Source organism: Sinohyriopsis cumingii, chromosome 17, assembly GCF_028554795.1.
Source record: "Sinohyriopsis cumingii isolate HCF-2022 chromosome 17, ASM2855479v2, whole genome shotgun sequence".
Taxonomy (NCBI): domain Eukaryota; kingdom Metazoa; phylum Mollusca; class Bivalvia; order Unionida; family Unionidae; genus Sinohyriopsis; species Sinohyriopsis cumingii.
In genome coordinates this window covers 80,121,229-80,139,896 of record NC_142977.1, presented here as the reverse complement: position 1 = coordinate 80,139,896, position 18,668 = coordinate 80,121,229, and positions in this window count along the sequence as shown.

The window sequence follows — 18,668 nt, the reverse complement described above, 5'->3', positions numbered from 1 at the left end:
AGGAAATAGGAGAAGGTCGGGAGAAAGAGGAGATGGAATTGGAGGAATATGAAAGAAGAAGACACAGACGAGTAGAATACAAGGGCAGGTGGAAAGCTATTTCACACTACTAATCAAATGATGGAATATGCTATCACAGGATCGAGCGGAAGGAGAGTACTTGTGAATTTGAAGCACTTGACTATTGAATCGTCGTTAAATTGTTATTCGTTGAATTTCACGTTTTTGTATATCCAATCATTTAACCGTCGGCATTGCTGACTGGAGGCTCGTAGAATAGAATATAGGGAGCACCCCACTCCAACCATAACACACCTACCACAGTGGCGGCATAACAAACCCTGTCACGCCACAAAAGTTTTTTTCTTACTCTAGTATTACTATGTATATCGTAGCGTATCATGGCATCGCAGCACTAGAGTCTCGGAATCGGCCATTGTGGTTATATGAGAAAGCTCGTCAGTAGCTTTCCACGGGTCGGGTATTTGGGCCTGTATGCAAGACTTACCAAAGAGCACATGCCTAATCTATAGTGTACAAAAATAATACCAATGGGCACATGCCTATTCTATAGTGTACAAAAATAATACCAATGGGCACATGCCTATTCTATAGTGTACAAAAATAATACCAATGGGCACATGCCTAATCTATAGTGTACAAAAATAATACCAATGGGCACATGCCTATTCTATAGTGTACAAAAATAATACCAATGGGCACATGCCTAATCTATAGTGTACACAAATAATTCGCAGGCTTTGCATACTCTTGCTAAATGGTAATCCTATACCTATTTACGAAAATCTCCCAGGAAACCGTCGTATGCGACCATTCTTTCCTGCTCTACTTCAGCATTATTGATACATTTTAAAGGTCAGTGTAATTAACACAATATCAATAGAATAATGTTTCATTATATATCTGTATAAATACTATTGTATATAACGCACTTTCTATGATCAAATCTCTCTGCAAGGGAAACAAATATTGATTGTTAGCATGGGTTTCAAATCACATAAGTATTTCTTTTTGTACGGGGTTCCCGGCAGAAACATCATGCTATTTTAAGTTGTCATTTTATCCCAACATACACTGAAAAGTATCGACATTACAAAATTTGACGTGTGCTATTCAGTTCTACGTTAACAGATACAATAATCAGTTATTGACTTCTTTTTAATATCTGTCAACTGCGAATCTGTACCGAAATAACTCGGCAATATTCGGATCAGTTCGGATTTATAAGAGTCGACTGCGTCAGCAGCAAGCATCCTGTCCCGCTCAGACATCACGTGGGTATCATGTTCCGTGTGTTAGTTTCCGCGTGCTTTGTTTTAAGTTCATTCTTTTCTATTTTGTGTTCACACTGTCGTTTATTCGTCCCCCACTACAGGGTATCCTGTCCTTGGATTATTAAATATTGTTTACAGTGATATTTAATATAGCTATTTAAAAATCTAAATAACTGGTACTTCACAGCTGTAGCCAAACGTCACGTGGGCGGACGTAAGCGCAAGCTTGCAAAGGTTGATTCACAGGTTAGGTAAAATATTTTCTTTTATAAAAACTGCAATTACGTTAAAAAGAAGTAATAAAACCGAAGTATTTATTATTATTAAAACAAAGACAAATATGTAATGTCAGTTTTTGTTTTGTTTACCGGGATCTCTTATACATTCGATGTTGACAGTTGTCTTCGTCTTCCCCTCGTCCCTGTCCTCACCCTTGTTGTTGGCATTCTTTGGCTAGCAAGTTGTCATAACAAAGTGCGAGTTACTCATAACTACAATTTTCGAGGGTTGTATGTATGTATGTATGTATGTATGTATGTATGTATGTATGTATGTATGTATGCATGTATGTATGTAGGTACGTACGTACGTACGTATGTATGTATGTATGTATGTATGTATGTATGTATGTATGTATTCATTCAAAATGTATTTTGTCTACAAATTACTTGCCTTCATAGAGTCTCTAGTATTCATTATTAAAATGGGGTAGTTACAGTGCAACTGGAAATGTATCCATTGAGAGTTTAGCACCAGAATTCAGCATTTAAGGTGTAATCAGTGCAGATTATTCTTGTGGGTGATTCTCAAGATGTTGTCATTAAGCATCGACTTTGGAAAAAACGTAAGTGAACAGTGTGTGTGTGTGTGTGTGTGTGTGTGTGCGTGTGTGTGTGTGTGTGTGAGAGAGAGAGAGAGATTTGGATTTTTAACGTAGCTTCAACAATTTTTTAGTCATATCGCTACGATGTCTGCAGAGTGGCAGTTTATAGTGATGTCTAGCACTGGGGCATCATGCCGCAGACATGTAGCATCATGTCTCACCCCGTCATTATCCTGACACCAGGCTGACCAGTCCTAACACTAGCCTCTTAATGCTGAGCGTCAAGCGAGGCAGCTGTTAGTATCATTTTTATAAGTCTTTAGTATGACACGGCCGGGGATCGAACCCACGTCCTCCCGCATCCGAGGAGGACGCTCTAACCACTAGGCCACCGTAGCGGTCATGAACATTGTAAAAGTAAAACTTTCGAAACGTTGATATACGGAACAGAGGTACTTCACGGTTCACAAATTTCATCGAAACAGCTCGTGACGTAAATAACCGGACGTATTTTGCTTAGTAGACTCGTCCAAATACGACGGCCAATGATAGCATTGTTTGTCCTACCAAGAAATACGATGGGATACCTGTGCAGGATAAAAAATAGAAACTGCAAATAATGTTTACAGCACTGTACTCGTAAAAAAATGATTTTAAAAAAATAATGAATTTGAAAAATAATAGAACAGAATCTAAAAGACATGGTTTATGGAGACAATATAAACGTCATATGATTTTATAACCATGATTATTACTATAAAATGCACATTAAAGTACATAGTGCCGATTCAGATAATCATGATGCTTCTCAACGCAGTGACGACGCAAAACAGTACGCATCGTCGTAAGTTATGAATAACAATCCGCTACGCTCCTGTATCAATCGTGGCTGCCTGTGATTCAATTGCCTCGTTTTTTTCATGAGTTCTCAAAAAAAGAAATAAGTGATAAACAAAAGAATGTGAAACATGAAGAAAAAAAATTGTCCGTTTAATTGATTTAAAAGTGACCGTTTTTCGAAGAGAAACTTTGATTGGCTTACTCAAACAGCACGAAAGACTATATTGGGTCACAATAGCGAGGACATTTTGGTCGCGCTCACAGTGATTGTTTAGTGGGCTTAATCGTATTTTTCTTCATGAGAAACGAGGAATTCTCTGCACAGGCAGCAGTACATGAATATGAAGCATAGGGGATTGTCTTGCGCGGCTTGAAATGATGGACAGTTACGTTTCAAAAGAATTAAACAGTTTACAATATTATTATAGACTGCTTGATTTTTATTTCCCATTTCCAAAACTGGATGCAATATACAATCTGTACTTAAGTACACTTCCTGTTGCCGCAACGACATGTGTTTAGTTTATGCTCATTTTAGTCTGATTCGTATTGCGAAAAGATATTTGTCTTCCCACGTAGTAGTCGCTTTGCAGTAACAGCATTTACATGTAGATTTTGTTGTTTTAATTGTAAAGAGACATTACTTGTCGTAAATAAAGGTATTTTAGGATCTTGCTCTTTGTCAGGTACGTCAAGAGTTTTAAAGATGTATCTATTTCACGTTGCACTAAGGCAGCCGTTGCTGTCCTCATTTCGAAACAAGTCATATACAGATGGCTACATACCATTCAAGTATTATTATTATCGTGTGCAGTACGTGATCGGCCATTTAACAACGTCATCAGCAACGTGCAGAGCCTGCAGTCCACCGGAGAACTTTGTCAGTGGACAGTTGTTCACAATGTGTGACATGGTTTGAAGAGCTCCACAGCAACAGGAAGAGTTAGTGGCCTGGCCCCATCAGACAAGGGTGACTGCACAACGACCCTGTCCTGTCCGAAAGCGGTTCCATGTGGTCCACAGATGACGTGAAAGGTTGACGCCAGGAGGGCAGACAGGTGATTCGGCTACGAGGGAGTGGTTTACAACATCTGTTGAAGACCACTCAACACTCCATGCCTAAATAGCTGTCATATCCTCCAACGGACCTGACCAGATTGGGCGTCTCGAAGTCAAGCGGACTGCTGGATATGAGGTGATGTCCATGTACAGTGGAAGTTTCTCACTGGCATTGACCTTAGCCAACATGTTTGTGGTTGCTTCCTGGCGACGCAGATGTGGAGGAGGAATATTGCTGAGTACTGGCATCCTTGGTAAAGGAGTATGACGTAGTGTTCCAGAGATCATGCGCATTGTTTTGTTGAGCTGGACATCAATTGACTTAGTATGGGATGATCAAGCCCTGACAGGAGTGCAATACTCGGCTGTCGAATAACAGGGCCAGTGCTGCTGTCTTCAGTGTCTGAGCACTAGTGCCCTAGGTTGAGCTAGCCAGCTTGCGGAGTAGGTTGTTTCGAGTGCCAAGTTTTGCTGCAGTTTTCATCAGGTGGTTGTATAATGTCAGTTATCTGTCCAGAGTCACACCAAGGTATGTTGGTGTCGGGTCTTGTTTTATTTGCTGGCCATTGAGGAGGATGCAAAGCTCACGGTTTGCATTTGCATTGAAGTAAGTAGTATAAAAAATAGTCTAGAACGACAAGGCAATACGTAATACAGTAAACACTTGCTGTTCTCAGTAACATCTGTATGATATTAATATGTCTTCTTGAGTTATATCCGAAACAATTAAACATGCTCAAGATCTATTTTTGATTATTTTATTTTATTTGGTGTGTCTATTGTATATTTATAAGCTCATCGTGCATACTAAGAGAGAACTTTGATCTCTACTGCACAACTGAAACTAATGTGATTAGAATTTCCAAGGTAAAAAATAATAATAAAAAATGAATCATCTATGTAAAGTCACGTGACGAATAACATTACTTCAAGTGCAATGACTGTTGGTTACTCTAAACGAATTCTAAGCTTGTACAGACATTTTATAACGTAGCTTTCTCGCATTGTTACCGAGCCTATGGAAGTTAACATAACCGTAGTACGAAGATAAACTCATTTTAAATTAGAGCGGTAGCTGTCTGAAGCGAGGATGCCATGTTTATATTGTCTATTCGCATCAGATTTTGTATTTCAAACAGATATAGGACCTTAATAGCCAAAGAGCATAGCGCTCGGTCTCGGAATAGGAATGTAATAGCCAAACAGTTAACAACTATTCCGTTAAGCTGTTGTGCGCATGACAGTCTGTTTTTCGAATAGGAATGGAATAGCCAAGCAGTAAAAAAACTATTACGAGACAAAGCAATCTCAGTGTACAATTTTTTTTAAGAAATTTTGAAGCATTTAAGCTCGATTGCTCAATTCCAAATACGAACAAAAATGTGAACAGGGGTGGGAGAAAGGATAGGGGGAATCTGAAAATAGCAAAATTTTATTCAGTAAGAACAATAAATTAATTTATAACTTTTTATTTTGGAACAAGCATTCTACTCAATGTGTTAAAAGTTCAAGAGCTCAAAACAAATTTTCCATGTAAAGTCTAACAGAAGCATTGCTTCAACAGCTCGAACATCCTTTTCATGTAAAGTTTAAAACAAGCGTTGTTACAACAAAACAAACATAATTTTTCATAAAGAGTCTAACTCGAGCATTGCTACAACAACTCGAACATCCTTTTCATGTAAAGTTTAAAGCAAGCGTTGTTACAACAAAACAAACATAATTTTTCATGAAGAGTCTAACTCGAGCATTGCTATAACAACTCGAACATCCTTTTCATGTAAAGTTTAAAGCAAGCGTTGTTACAACAAAACAAACATAATTTTTCATGAAGAGTCTAACTCGAGCATTGCTATAACAACTCGAACATCCTTTTCATGTAAAGTTTAAAGCAAGCGTTGTTACAACAAAACAAACATAATTTTTCATGAAGAGTCTAACTCGAGCATTGCTACAACAACTCGAACATCCTTTTCATGCAAAGTTTAAAACAAGCGTTGTTACTACAAAACAAACATAATTTTTCATGAAGAGTCTAACTCGAGCATTGCTACAACAACTCGAACATCTTTTTCATGTAAAGTTTAAAGCAAGCGTTGTTACAACAAAACAAACATAATTTTTCATGAAGAGTCTAACTCGAACATTGCTACAACAACTCGAACATCCTTTTCATGTAAAGTTTAAAGCAAACGTTGTTACAACAAAAAAAACATAATTTTTCATGAAGAATCTAACTCGAGCATTGCTATAACAACTAGAACGTCCTTTTGATTCCTTGTTAAATAATACCTTTAATCCTATACAGTAAATTTCTGCACCTTCTCTTATGCAAGTCTTTTCAATGGATATTTTACCTTGGTTTGACCAACCAACCAACGAAAGCAGGATGGAATGACGAACTGACACCTACGATTAGTAACAGCTGACATAGTCAGATCCGTAATCATCTCTGATTGAATGTAAACTTGCAAGCAATAACTGTCATTTATAGGTTCTGCTAGCAAAATGGTAAATTTAAATGTAAGACACAAATTAACAAGTTACATAATAATGATCAGTCATGCGGTAATCATGATACTGCCTGGCAAATTATGCGGAATGAAATCTCAAGAAACAAACTTCAGAACATCAGACCCACTATTACAGTGTGGCATCCCTAGTACAGAGCAAATCCAAGACACAAATGTGTCGTATCGGACACAAATGCTTGACTTTTGCTTACCACCTGAAGGGTGAAGCTCAGCCGGAGTACGTATATTTCCATTGTCCACTGACAGTTGTCCTCATTCTTGTCTCGTGGGTCGACCTCCATCTTGTGTGACAGGACTATTTTGACGTGTAATCAATGATGAAGCATGATATATCACACTACAACATCTTGGACTCTTTGAGGGAATGTGGTTTATTTAAGAAAGTTTTGGCTATATGTATAATATTTTACCTTTTAAAAATTCTATTTAACTTTCACAGGTTTTATTTTTAAAGTAATTTAATGTTCATAGTTTATCTTATTGTGTTCCATGTTTACACATTTTATTGGGACACAAGTTTTGGTGTAAATCTTCATTTTAACACTTGGAGAGGTTTAATTTAAACCGGTATCATATAGCCATTACGGTGCTAAGGTGCCGTTAAACATTAAGATACGCATCATTATTGGGCATTATTGTTAGACACCATTATTAGACATCATTATTAGACATCATTGTTAGACATCATTGTTAGACATGACTATTAGACATCATTATTAGGCATTATTATTAGACATCATTATTATATTTGATTATTAGACATCATAATATTGGGGTCCCGAGTGGCCGAGTGGTCTAAAGCGCTCTCCGTTACGGATCACTGCCATCTCACCTCTGTCTGCATGGGTTCGAGTCTCGGATTCAGCCAATGTGGGTATGTGAGAAAGCTTGCCAGTAGCTTCCTGTGAGTCGGTGGTTCTTTCAGGGGTTTTCCCGGGTTCTTCCTCCACTATTAATACTGGCCGCCATGTATAGCCTATCGTGTGCTGAAAAATGGCGTTAAACCCTACAACTACAACAACAACAAAGACATCATTATTAGACATAATTATTAGACATAACAGATATCCCGCTTAAGTGGGATTAAACAAATGATAAAACGCTGTTCATTTGCACTTTACCGCGTGTGTATGGATGCAGTCTGTGTGCGTATATCCATGGATAAAAATTCTTTCTGTTATACAAAACACTTTCTATTTCAAATTAACCAAAGTGTTTGTACTTTTCATGGAATGGTAAGATTCTTATAAAGTGCTTATGGAATTACCGCGTACTTTGCCAACTTGCAAAACGAGTAAAGGGAAGTATGTACATATCGTACATTTCTTCCTCCCCCTTAGAAAAGATGATTTATACAAAATGTTAAGTATTTCTTTTCAAGTTCGGAATGCATCAAAACAAAGACCATTGCAATTTATATAAAAGCAAATGTATGCCATATTGAGACGATATGCACACAAATTTCACACAGACATTACTATTATTTTAGATTATCTTCATTCTGTATCGAATGACCCTTGACAGCAACGAATTGACCCATGGGAAGAGAGTGGCATCTGTAATTCGACTATCGCATAACGAACATTTCAATTTACCGCTAACCTATTCCACTGTAATGTATGTATGTATGTATGTATGTATGTATGTATGTATGTATGTATGTATGTATGCATGCATGCATGTATGCATGTGTAAGGATGCAAATTTATACTGATCTATAACGATCACCTTAACTTGGGGACAGGAACAATTAATTAGATTTATGGGGACAGGTGCTTCTTAAATCGCTATACTGCAATGATTTCTAATGTCTGCGTCGGGAGAGGAAGTGATTCTTAATTAAGCCTTCGTTTACTTAACCGTTAGACGACTTCAAAAGGGAAGGCTACCTTTGATTTTATATCGGAACTGTTAGATTTGAAATTTTCCAGATCTGTTGTTTGGAATTCTATAAGACATGCTGACTTCGATTTTGGCGCCTGTTTATAAAAGGCGGTAAATATATTCAATCCTGATTGGTTACGCTAAATGAAGGGCGTGGTTCCCACACGAACATTTCTCGTGGTTAAATTGTCTGCATCGAAACCATCTAGTCAGTCTGCAAATTTCCTGCAAGAGTGAGAATATAAGGGAATTCGAGACTGAATTTGGAAGAAATTCTCTCGTAAAACATTGGTCAAAGGGACCGGATGTCTGGAAAGTCAACGGACACAATTTTGGCGGTAGAAGCGAACAAAACTTGAAAGCACAAGGTATTTGCCTCATCTTCATGTAGTTCGTTGATTCTAATATATTGATTTTCTTGAATTTAATTGTTTATATTTGCCTGAATTTATTTGTTTAAATCCTTTGATCAGTTCTCTTGAAATGAGTGTAACTGTGTTTGAGTTTATCTATCTGAATCCGTACAATGATCTTCTTTATATAAGTTTGACGAATTGTTTGAATTTGTCGTCTTGATTGTTATATAATTCTAAGAATTTCATGCATTACTACTAGTTGATATGACTTACGAGAATTCGTGGGAATTCTCCGGTCTTAAATGATTTCACGTATTATAAAGACTTGAATGTGAGTATTTGCTAAAAATAACGTAGTTAAGGATGTAATGAATTTCATTCATTCATTTTGTGTAATTGAGACGAGAACGGAACCGTTATGTCTCGTGTAATGTTAATGGGAATCGATGATGAAATAGCCATTAGGAAGTACATTGATCTTGTGAAACTAGGTTTGTTTATGGTCTGCCATGTTTAGTTTGACCATATAGCATTTGGTCTATTCGAATTCCGATGGAACAATATCTGACATAACGAGAGGGGAGAAATGATCTGTTCCCAGTATGACAAATGACAGAATATTTAGGTTGTTTCTGTTTATTTTGAAAGGGGAAATACTCCACGGACGTACCCACGGACGTATCCACTGAAGCATCTACTTACGTGTCTACCTACCCACACAACGTTTCAGGGCCGAAAAGAGGCGAGACAGTAGGGAAGTCGAAAAAGGGAAAATGCGAAAGGACTTAGAGGAACTACCAAAGTGAAGTTGGAGTGGACCGGAATAAGCAGGTGATGAAGTTGTACAAGGCAATAACTTTGGTTGGTCACTCGATTATATGATGAACCAATTCTATCATTTAAAACAGATTGGCTATTTATATAAATATATTTGCGTTTGAAATTATGCGAAAGATTTATTTCAAAACAAGTGTATCTTCTTAATGTAATGTATTATTCCAGTTGTTGATGTAATTAATTAATTTTTCTTTTCCATGTACGTGGGCTCTTGTCATTCTGTTATATATATCTCTGCTCAGATCTCTATTTATTCCACCTATAATTTCACACTTTATTTTAATATTTACTCAATCCGGGCAACAATACCGAGGGCAGACACGCTCTAAATAACGATATCCAAATAAAGCGGACACCTGGTAAGAAGGTATAACCTCATAATACCACACCACTAGTAGCAACCGCTGCAGTATGTATGTATGCATGTATGTATGTATGTATGTATGTATGTATGTATGTATGTATGTATGTATGTATATGAATATTACAACATTTAATGTACACAAGGAGAGAGAGGGGGAGATATTATTTGTGCCATTACCTCTTTATCTTACTTGCATATAATGAAATATTACCCTTCCAGGACAATATAAATGAGTAGTGTATTGATCAGTGTGAGGTACGACCAATTTAATTAACCGGCGAGGGATCCAGCCCATCGAATTGTAATTAATATGAAGTCATATCATATATTTAATTGACTGAAGTAAATCGTACTGCATTTAAGCACTTAACATACATATTGTTTATCAAGCAGTTTTTATAGACATAGTCTCTATGATGTACCTACTTGCACTAGCAATTTTGAAATATTTTCGACACCGGTATCACAGTAACCAAATTCATGCACTTTGTTCTCTCAGAGACGTGGCAAAACGTTGATACCTTGGGAATGTGCCTTGATAAATCCTACTGTTTGCAAAACATGTTTATGAATAGATATCAAATGTGATGAATGATGAATACTCAAGGGAATATTCAATATCGTCCTGCTTTAAAGCAACAATAGTTTCCGCATTTTGCAGTGGTATTTGCAAATCTTTCACGCTATTTCAAAGAAGGTAACTTTTTCACATATCTTATTATAGATAACTTCTGATGCTATCAAACGATATCTATCATTACATCTATTTTGGTTTAACACTACAAAATATAATACTACTAATCACAGTGACCGCTCCAGTGGCAAAGTGGTTAGAGCGTGCGCCTCGGATGCGGGAGGTCATTAATTCGAACACCAGCCGTGTCATACGAAAGACTTATAAAAATGGTTCTAGCAGCTGCATCGCTAGGCGCTCAGCATTAAAAGGTTAGTGTTAGGACTGGTTGGCCTGGTGTCAAGATAATGTGACTGGGTGGGACATCATGCTACATGTCTGCGGCGTGATGCCCCAGTGCTAGACATCACTATAAACTGTCACACTGCAAACATAGTAGCGATATGACTGAAAAAGTGTTAAAGCTACATTAAAAATTAAAACCAGAAACATTACAAATCAAAGTTTGTAATATAAATACACTTACTTATATTCATATTTTCAAATAGCCAAAAGGTCTCTATTCTTGAACATTTCCAGAAGATGCGAGAAAGAGGATTAGGTGAATGTTGACAAAATACACGTGTTATCAGTCAATATACACGTGTTATCATTCAATATACATGTGTTATCATTCAATATACATGTGTTATCATTCAATATACACGTGTTATCATTCAATATACAATCTGTTGTCCAGTATATATTAGTTATAAATATCCTACGTAATAATCAAAACTGCAAAAACCTTTGTACGTATAGGAGAAAGCATTTTTTTCTCCAGGAAGCTAGGAAGATGAAACTGATTACATCATTTGTTAGAGAAACACTGACGACCTTGGTATTAATAAAATTTGTTAAAATGTTCTAGATTTCATTGACATCTTTCATTATATGTGCAAATGCATTGGCATTGAAGGATTGACTATTGTAGCTGCTAATTTCCGAAGATTTTCATTAAATTTGTTATTGTAATTACTTCATCAGATAGGACATATTTTTGCATAAATGCCACTGCATCAGCGTGAATTGTGTAGATATTATTGTAACACATAGCAATATTAAATTAATCTATATGACTTGTCACGAAATTAAATCAATGGCATGTGCAAGGATACGTTACTTTAATGTGTCTGGCGTAGGCAGGGTTGATTTTTATTTAAATTCCGTTCGATATCTGTGTCTGGCGAACCGATAAACAAGCGGAGAATTTGGTTTATCAAATTGCTTACGGGTTGAAATGTTGCATAAACAGCATTTGCACTTGCTGAAATATTTGCCATAAATTGAAATTTTGCAAGGATCGGATTATTAATTGAAGCGGGAAAATGCAGATTTTTCCAACTCTGGAGGGGTGTGGGTTATAATGGCAGTTAGATAAACCTAAATTCCAATTGGATAAGTGAACAGTTTTGGGCGTGATTCATGCGACATTTCGTGTTTTATAAATGTCTTACACTGCAAAGCTAGTCCGTCTAAATTTCAAGGCAAAATAATCTTGACTCTGAGGCAGTACGAACTATTTTGTTGTAAAAGTGCCCAAGGTAGGATGTTTGAAAGTCCTTGAGAGACACGGAACCAAAAGGCAAAGACACGACTCTGCTAAGTGGGAAGGGAGCGAAATCTTGAAAGCACAAGGTACGGTGTCTTTATTTCATGCAATATTTCTTTGATATAAGTCAAAATAGTTTTAAGAATTTATTTTATCTTAATTTCAGACATCATTTTTATTTCATATGAATCTTAAGATACTTGCTTGAATTTATTTGTCTTGAAAGGTATATTGATCATGCGTTATATGATTTCATTTATTTTATTTTTTTATATGACCCGTAAGATAATTGATTCAATCTTAAATGATTTGAATCATGTATTCTGAGAATTCATTATTATTAGGTCTCTACGATGAATTGTTTCTTAGCAAATAACACATTTAATACGAAAAGTGTTATTTTCTTTTTTTTTATTTAAAATTTTTTTGTGTGTTGCTAAGATTTTAATTATTTCAACCGAGAATCTGTTAAATTAGCATTGCAGCGACAATGCAGACTATAGGGCGTATTGTCGTTAACATGGTGCAGGTCCATCATTAGGTCAAGTTAGTGATTAATAACTCATATGGCAGGGACTTAATATTTTATTAGGTGAGAACAGACTATACTATAGATCAATTAGTGATGATTACGATCATGTTGGGAAGTACCTTATTCTTCCTGTACCATGCTATTTTGTTTATGAAAAGAACAAAGCTTGAAAATGGAATGCAACGTTATGGCCTGAAACCATATTAGCAGTTAGTGTCTATTTTCAAGAATGATATGACATAACGAGAGAGGAGTGAATATTTAGTCCGAGAATTTAAAGACATAACATAATATTTAGGTTGCATATTTCTTATTTCAAAGAAGTGAGCTCAGCAAGACGTAGCAGAGAAGATCCGTATAGCAGGTAATGACCAGTAAGAGTCACGATGAGAGAAAGAGGCAACTGTAGGCAACAACAAATGAGAAGCCAATGAAAAACGTCGACCTCAGTCTACTGCCTGTATTGATCTGGAGTGACTCGCAGCCAGCCATCAGGTTATAGAGACATGACGGACAATTCAGTTCGAACGCTAACTAGATTTTATAATGAAATTTATGATATCAGTGTAAACGGAAGTATTGATTGCATTTTTAAATAACTTTTTGCAACTCATTTCTAGTAGAAATGTATCCTTCAAGTGTCTTGTAAATTTTATTTTGTTGATCAAATTAGTTAAATTTTTGTATTCTGTATTAATGAGGATAGAATATTTTATTCTATATATCTGCTAAGATCTTAATTTATTCCAGCCAATAATTTCTTATTTTCATTGTTCACTCGATCCGGGCTGTAACACCAAGGTCGACCATCCTCTGGACACCAACACCACACAAAATCCATGACTACCACGTGTTTGGTCTAATAGATATACATAAGAAATAAGTTTAATTTTTATTCTTTGTCATCTGTATCTAAAGCCATCAATACTCTTTGTAACACCATATAGCCATTATTGTGCTGAGGTTCCATTTTCCGCTAATACATACAGCTCCATTTAACACCTTACATCCATTATTATGCTGAGGTGTCGTTAACTGCTAATACATGCCGCAACCTTGCAACACCATATGACCGTTATTGTGCTGATATGCTATTAGCCTCTAATACATAGCACTCATTGTAACATTAAATAACTAGCATTGTGGTGATGTACCGTTGGCCGCTAATACATGCCAGAGTGTTAGATGGAGCTTGGAACATTACAAAGTCATTATTGTGCTTAAGGTTCCTTTTGCTCCTTTCACATAATGCTGCTTGTAAATGTCGGGATAAGTCCACTTCATAATGTAGATAAATTCAGAAAGATTTGTACAAGATGGTTCCCTCATTGTTTGACGCCTGATCAAAAACATTTGTGGTGTTTGTTTTAAATTGCCAAATACGAAAAAGAGTGTCAAGATACGTTTGACTGAGATTGCTCCAGGTGATGAAACATTAATTTACTTTCTTGGATACGACTCAAGAGCAAACAATAAAGCTTTAATCAGAGAAAACAATAAGAGGTCACAAATCGATCAATGTTTTGCTCAGTCGTCTACGTCCCCATGCCTTACTCTGTATGCTTGATCTTTTCGTCATAAAAGCAATTAAAATAGTCGTATCACCCTTGGATGCCAAAAGAAGAGACTATTTACCATTAAAATGTGCTTGAATCAAACTGCATCTATTAGCGAACAGAACAAAAAGTGAATGGCAAAGATGGACATCGGATTCTAATGCAGTTACAGCCAAGCAGTAAGCTATAATTTTGTCTATACGTGTGTCTTCTGTCACAATACTGATTATGGTCAGCTGTCAGAATATAACGACCAGATTCTGTCTTACTGTATGTAAAGATGCTCATTCACACATATTCTCTATTTCTGCTGGTAAATATGCTAAAACAGACAATTATAATGCATACTTAACAAACATAAGATATTATTTACATCATTTTTAAAATACACGCTGAACGTTTGCTTGGGATTTAATTTTGTTTTATCTGTTGATTTTAAAATTCCACGAAATGAGAAAAACATAGATTTAGTCTGTAAAGGGAACATATATTTAGGCTGTAAAGGAAACATTTAGGCGGTAAATGGAACATATATTTAGGCTGTAAAGGGAACACATATTTAGGTTGTAAAGGGAACATAGATTTAGGCTGTAAAGGGAACTGAACGCGAGTTCTGAGGTTCCTACGATGTGCGCTCCAAAAGTAACTTGTCATGCCTAAAGGTAACAATAACTTGTCATGACCAAAGATAAATGTAACTTGCCATGCCAAAAGGTACAAGTAGTTTGACATGCTTAAGGGATCAAATAACTTGTATTGTCTAAAGGTAAAACGTGTCATGCCTAAAGGTAATACGTGTTCAAGCGTTTTACGGTCCAGGATTATATCAAAGGGATTTAAAGAATATTTTATTTGCTGTCCCTCTTTAAATTTAGGTCGTACGTCTATGACATGGCTGATGAGTATTTTCATTTTTACTAAAGAACACTAATTGCCACTGGCATTATCATAGGATCTTTAAATCGTTGGCTGGTACTATGCCCATACTGTTTGTACTCAGCTTGGAATACTTCACAAGGCTTTGCTTTGGGTTTACTACAGAATGCATTCATATTTAAGTATATTTGTTTTGCCAGAAACAGGTCACATGTTTCTTGCCAAACTTTCAATACTTAGGCCTTTAAACACCAGTCTGCTGGTGGGTGTTTGTCTAAGATAAAAGCACAGCTATAAATGCATATGTTAATGCAGCAATCAAAATATTCACAATATATACTTTAAAATTGTTCGAAAATTTAATCACATTGCGCTCCCCGTATATTAGGTTTGATTTATATTCTCAAAAATTTAAAACTAGATTAATCTTGCTGTGCAAATGTCTATCTTTCGGTCGGACCCATATTAACCTGCTGTTGCTGAACAAGATGGAGGGTTCTTAGTCGCGAACTCATCAGGTATGGATAAGGAATGATTCCCAGCTGATTATCCAACAGGTTTAAAAGGAAAAAATCTTGAAGCAGACGTTGCCTGCATTTATTTACTACGCAGTAGCTGATTGGGGAGTATGCCTTTTACTTCTGCTGAATTAGCGAAAAACCGCACCATACGATAATGCCAGAAGCCGGCTGACATGAAAGTTTTGAAATTTACAACGGTGTATCGTAAAGTTAAAGTTCCCTATATCATTTGTACAGACGTTGAATGTTTGAATGTTCCCGTAGGAAACTAAGGTTCCAGGGCCAACACACAGGTTTAGTTGAAAACAACACAACTAGCTGAACAAGTTCGATGCGAGTTTATTAAATCGCCCAAAGTCTGGCTAGAGAGATAATAAAACATGTAGTCGACCGCGGACATAATTATGACGCGTGATCGCACCTGCAAGTTTTTTTCAGGGCCATGCTATGTGTTATTGAGCTTTCAGCTCTAACGATGAAAAAGTTCACGATTACTGTCACGTTACTGAGGAGCTACACACAACGCTTGCAGTCTGCAGCTGAAAATGTATTCTCACAAAACATGACTTCACACAGTGCTTACTATCCTGCGTGGATATGATAGCCACTTGACAACGCATGTAGTAGCAACGGCTTGAAATGTACCAATAAGCATAATCCCGAACACGCTGAAAAAAATGTGATCCTTCGGTTGGGTCAGTTGCAGTTCGTTGATTCGCAGCAGGTTCTACGCTCCTCCTTGGACAAACTCAAGATAAACCTCGTAGCGAATGGTAATGATCGTTTCGCGATTACTCGCCAGTATGATGGTGCACTTGGACCAGACCGTAATAGGAGAAGGTTCGCCGTACAGCTTCATAAATGAGTATATGGATCCCTTGAAAAACTTTACTGAAACTAGTTGCCACCATTAAAGCATTTTTGTTCAACACTGACGCGTGAACATCTAGGCGCAGGAGACGAAATGCATGGTGTAATGTATGGACGGCACTTATTGTCTAAACCTACGTGACCATCACGAAGTGCACCTGCGAACATATGTTTTACTGCTCACATATTTCTTTGAGGCGTTTCGTGATACAGCCATGCGTGAATCACGAGTAATAATCTTCGTCACCGGAAATGGTATGAGTTGCGTTGCTGTCAAAAAGAAAAGTTGAACTGGAATTGTTCACTGATATTGATCAGCATCTGTTTATTAAACGTAGTATTCATGGCATAATATCAATGGCGAGACACAGCTATGCTAGGGTTAACAATACAAACATAGACGGATGTGACCCCCATGTCCCAAACAGCTGCATTATGAATCTTTAAGACAATAACTTTCACGAATGGGCAATGACGCAGCCCATGCCTGTTGGGTGGTTTCGGTGGATTGATTCCACAACTGTGAATATACAAAGGCAGATATGTGGATACGATTATAACTAAAAACAATGTGTGTGTGTGTGTGTGTGTGATTTTAACGTAGCTTTAACAATTTTCCAGTCATATCGCAATGATGTCTCCAATGTGGCAGTTTATAGTGATGTCTAGCACGAGGGCATCATGCCGCAGACATGTAGCATCATGTCCCACCACGTCATTATCCAGACACCAGGCCGACCAGTCCTAACACTAACCTCTTAATGCTGAGAGCATAGCGATGCAGCTGATTTTTATAGGTCAATGGTATGACTCGGCCGGTGTTCGAATCCGCGACCTCCCACATTCGAGGAGGACGCTCTATCCACTTAGGTCACCGAAAAATTATTTTGTACACTTACGTAATTTGAATTGAATCTGCAAATGTCCAGGGAAGGCTTACATTTTGCCTGAGCGCAGGGATGGCGCCATATATAAAAATGAACGCGATCTGCGAACAAAAGTACGAACGAGTTTAAAAAGGCCTTCATTAACCTCATGAACAACGCTTTGTTCGAAAAAACAGTGAAGTACCTCCGTAAACGTAGCAGTGTCTGTCCATGATACCCAGGAAGACAAACTTCGTAGGAATGTTTTTGAGTCCGCATTTCAGTCACACTAGCTATTTGACGGCGGACTCGTAGCAGTCCACAACCACAAAGTCTAGATAAAGTTGTTTTAAAGGATTGGATTGTCCGTGTTGGATTTTTCAAAGCTGCTCATGCACGGTACGAGCTTTGTTATGATAAGATCAAACCGTTCAGACAGGACCGTATCAAGATGTTCTATACACCGATTCACCACTTGTACATATCACCACTGACGATGTCTACGCTGATATGGCATCGGATATACTTGTAAACGAATTTAACGCATGTAATTACCCAAATGATCGTTCGCTTTTTAAAAACAATAACGGAGTGTTTATTGACTAGTTTAATTCAATAGAAGATTCAGTGGGTCTGCGTCCTAAATGTTTTTTATAAAAAAAAATTGTCGGACCGCAGAGCTGTTGGAACATCAAAAAGGACAAGGATGTTCCAATGATTATTGTTGCGAAATATTTCAGACCCGATTTATATGTAGAATATTTACGTGAGCGACTCGAACTCTCGCAAACAGCAAACATTATCCGGTGAAACAAACGAGATATAATGTGTGTATCGTTGCACTAATGTGAGTTTGCCACCGCTTTATGCCAGTTGATAGACATTCTCCGACAGAATATCCAATTATAGAAACGGACACCATGCGACTATAAATCAACTTACGGTTGTTGCGCTTGCGCAGCAAAATAGCGTTTGGCGATAGTTCCGTATTCGTGGGAACGACTTGCGATTCCTCGCGTACAAATACTCCGCTTGGTAGAAGTTTTGCTGCTCCTTAGCCAGCTGGTGCTCAATGATATCATGGCGGCTGCCCTGGAAATTCAACCCAGTCCAGACTTTAAATGAAACAATGACCATGCCGGGTAAAAAGTACAATGTTGCCCACCTTTTAACACCCTCTGTGCATATGGACAGGAAGGGCCCTAGGGCAAGGCGAACGAGGTAACCGCC